Source organism: Etheostoma spectabile, chromosome 8 (genome assembly GCF_008692095.1).
Source record: "Etheostoma spectabile isolate EspeVRDwgs_2016 chromosome 8, UIUC_Espe_1.0, whole genome shotgun sequence".
NCBI classification, from domain to species: domain Eukaryota; kingdom Metazoa; phylum Chordata; class Actinopteri; order Perciformes; family Percidae; genus Etheostoma; species Etheostoma spectabile.
The window spans coordinates 32,697,622-32,701,696 of NC_045740.1; the positions used below are offsets into that span (position 1 = coordinate 32,697,622).

Sequence of the window (4,075 nt, forward strand, 5' to 3'; positions counted from 1 at the left end):
GTAACTGAGACGCAACACAAGAAACTTTAACAAAGAAGAGGTCAGCGCCGGTTGAATCAATTAAACTATTTCTTCCTTTTTGTTTTAGAATTTATGGGTGTAAATTGTGTCTGCAATTTCATTATATCATTACTGCAAATACATTTGCAACATTATAGTTATATTCTTACAAAAACACAGTTAAATTATGTATTTTCATATCACAGGGTGTTGTCACTAATATCCGTATAACCATTCCAGTGACTCACACTGTCTCCCTCACTGAGGTAGTGAAAGGTGTCTCGTCTTGTTTCCTCATTAGACCAACCTATCTACATGAGAGATCTTCAGTAGGTGGTGCTTCAGTTATCTGCTTTCTCAGGGGAGTCCCACGCAATCATTTAAAGCTTTTAAATGGCTACCGTTAGCTGACTTCCCAGAGCAGTAACAACTTGTTTTACAACTGTATCTCTTTTTTATTATATGAATGTATTTTGTATTGATATTTAAAAAGCTAATAGTCAAACTAAAGCAAGTGCGTGTAATTCAAATGTCAGTTTCTGTCACATTGCAGAAGCTCATTTAAGATTCTCCTGACAGCTGGATACCAGAGACATATCTGCAGATGGATATCAAAGGCGCTGGAGTTCATACGGAGACAGAGCTGGCAAACTGACGTGGCTTATTTCAGGCTGTGCAGACTCATGCTCCGTGGCACATCCCCCCCCACCCCCCCACACCACAAGGACACCGGCCGACACAGTGAACGGACGGTCGGCTAGCTTTTGCCTCGGAACAAAAGAAAAGAACAGCTCCTCGTCAGGGCTGTCCCCGTTTCATCAATAGCCTCTGTGTCTGCTACGTGCCGTTTTTATTCCTCCAATTACTCCGACAAAGGGCTCATCCTGCGTCTCCTTCCACTCCCCAGCAGGCTTATCCAATGAGACGCAAGGGGCAGCTGTAGCAAGCTGCAACCAATCATTTAGACATATGGGATCTTGTGTCTGTCAGTCAGCTGGCCGGGGGGGGGGGGGGGGGGGGGGGGGGGGGGGGGGTTAACCAGTGGCATGTCATGCCTGGGAGGTACAGTATGTATGTCAAGTGTTAATGGGCAAAAAAGTATTTTTGAGAAGCCCTCTTTCTTTCATTCATTCATTCATTGGCATAGCCCGGGAGTAGCAACTAACTAGTGATTATTTTCATTGTCGATTAATCAGTCTGTTATTTTCTAAATTAATCAATAAGTTTGGCCTCAAACGTCTTCTTTTGTAGTATCAACGATTATTGGGCCGTTTTTTGGCAATTTGCAGATTGTCTGTATCAGTGTTTTATTTGCCTGATTAAAAAACCCGTATTAGTCTTTTGTCCACAAGTCAACGAAATTTAGTTTAAAGTCATAGAAAAGTCAAGAAACTAGAAAAGAATCACATTTGACTTCTTTGTTTCTTTACAACAGATTTCAACCAATTAATCAATGATGAAAACCAAGTGTGAAACTACCGTCACACAGCCACAAACCTTAGATCTTACAGGGGGCATTAAGATGCCTACAGCTGTACGCACCTGCAGATTAATAATAGAAGGTTTTCTGATAAAGAATAAGTCAAAGTGAGACTATTCGTTGCCAGTGTGGCCAACTGGCCAGCTTTCTAGCATTAGTCAGTATTAGTACCTTAAAAACAGAAGGAGGCAGACCACTGCACTTGATTCTAGAAATGTTTAAACAAGACCTTCCTTTGCAGCGCTGTGGAGGAAGGTCTGACAAAGTGACCAAGTGGCAAACCTTAAAAGCAGTTCAGGGCAAAGAAACTTCAAGATAAACAAATCGAGATAAAAGATCAAATCAAGATCTAGGTTTGTAAAAGAACTGTATAGTTCAATTTAGGAGTCAACAAGACATTCAAAAACAGAATTGTTTTTTCACTAAAAACCGATGCCTGCTACTGGATAGAAGTCCAATTTGAGTTTGTGGGCCAGAAAACCAAAAATAATGAGGTGAAATGCACTGAAAGCTCTATTGGTTTTAATACTGGGTTCTGGGTGGCTTCCTCACTATGAGCAATGACTGGCATGTGACACTGCTTAGTATGGACTGGAAATCTTAAAAGAAGTTTAATAATTGAGTGCAAATGGTGCTTGACAAGATTATCTATCTGTGATAAAAACAACTCTGATTGAATCCCCCTGAATCAGATCCCTTTGTTCCATGTACCTTCATTAGTAACCGAGAACACAAGACATGATTGATTTGCAGTATAAAAAAGAAATGATCTCATGCAACGGGCATATTTAATAGCTTATGCTGAATATTTATAGTTGTGTAAATGTATTTTTATTATTGGGTGGGGGCGGTTGTGGCTCAGTGGTAGAGCGGTTGCCTGCCAATCAGAAGGTTGGTGGTTCGATCCCTGGCCCTGCAGTCCCACATCTGGAACTGGACAAGACACTGAGCCATGAGGTGAATGTATGTGAGAAGTAAAAAAAATAGTCTACCCTATTGCATCCATCACCTCCTGAAAGTGTGGAGCAGCAGGAATCATCCAGTTCTGACCTTTGCCCTAATTACACACATGCAAGCGGAGGTCAGGAATGTCGGGCACCTAAGCTAATTGGCAGAATATCTGGGGGTTTATGTATTGTGTACATCCAGCCTCGTTCTGCCTGACTGCCGTTTCTTCTCCCAGAGCTGCGGGAGCCGAGAAGAGACGGAGGACGACTGGGACGAAGAGCCGCTCCACAAACAACACAGCCTGCTCATGTCCAACTGACAAACAGTGACAGGCAGCTGACACATTCTCCAAACAGAGGCCCCCGTCTGGACGGAGGGGGGGCTGCCTCCTGCCACACAGCCCCGGAAAATGTGTTTTTATTCCACCAGCAGTTACACTGAGACACTTCTACGGTGTGCTGCATTCTGCACAATAGTTTTTATAATCTTGATATTTTTTTAATGAAAGTTAGAATGATACAAAAACTATCATTCCCTCCAATACCATGAATCATATCGCAATTGCGTTATCAGTCAAGTTTTATTAAGGAAATTCCCCACCGAGATTAATAAAGTATCTTCTATTCATCAATTAAAAAAAAAAGCAATTTTACATCATTTTGGACCATAATTATTACCGTATCCACGTCTAAAATGTTGGATTGGTTGAGTTGGTTTTCATGTAATCAGCACAGTGGCTGGCCTAAATACTCAGGACATTTTACCTTAGTTTATTTTGGGAGGCACCAAACAGGCCTCGTTTCTGACTTGAGTGGAAATGTGTCACACATTGATTAGTTCCTCGTCCTCCTCAGTATTCACCCTGCGCTCATTCCGAACCATTAACCCTGCATTTAGCTGCTCCTGGCCTGAAGTTTCCCACCCCGGGGGCTCCGTGGCCTCCTCCCTCTAACTCGCTCTTTTTCCACTTTTCTAAAGGTTGAACTGTTCCATATATCGGCGCAGTTTAGGATCTGAACTCAAGCCAGTTTGTATCTCCTAACTCAAATGGGGTCCAGGGGTCCTTGAGGGGGTTCCAGGGGGTTCCCAGCAAAAATGGGAATTATTTAGTCTCACTATAATTCCATCTATAAGTAAAACAATGACAGACTCTATGACTATCATGGCCATGGGTTTCATACGATTTGTGTAATAATACATCAAAAAGAAAAAATCCTATCCAATAGGGAGCCCTGGGACAAAAACTTATCAAATGGGGGTCCGGGGTCCTTCACGTGAAAATGTTTGGGGAACCACAATCCTAATGAAGGCCTTTCTCTCCATACGGCATGCTACCTTCATCTAAAGCACGGGGGTCAAACCCACTTCCACTAAGAGCCACACTGGAACATTAGAATCCCATCCAGTTCACTGACATGTGCACTGTGCCTTCTTCGGTGTGTGTAGTGTACTTTTCTCTGTATTATCTAGACCAATGTTTTGCACTTTTGCTTATCTTATCTGTTTATAAATAAAAATGTGATCGGAAAAAGAAGTTTATTGACATGCTTTTATTTTGAAAACAGTAAACTAGCTTTGACTTATTGCATGTCAAATTTGTTGCAGTTTTGTAGCTTTTTCCATCTTTTTGTTGCTTTTTTAATGTGT

At 41.9% G+C, this 4,075-nt stretch overlaps 2 protein-coding genes across 2 annotated transcripts in view; both read right to left on the reverse strand.

Moving 5' to 3' along the window:
* The window catches only part of LOC116693405 (beta-2-syntrophin-like), a 24,657-nt gene that overhangs the window by 17,499 nt on the left and 3,083 nt on the right, over positions 1–4,075 (reverse strand). The gene's annotated exons all lie outside the window — the stretch shown is intronic.
* LOC116693482 (protein spire homolog 2-like) overlaps positions 1–4,075 on the reverse strand; it is a 46,187-nt gene that overhangs the window by 578 nt on the left and 41,534 nt on the right.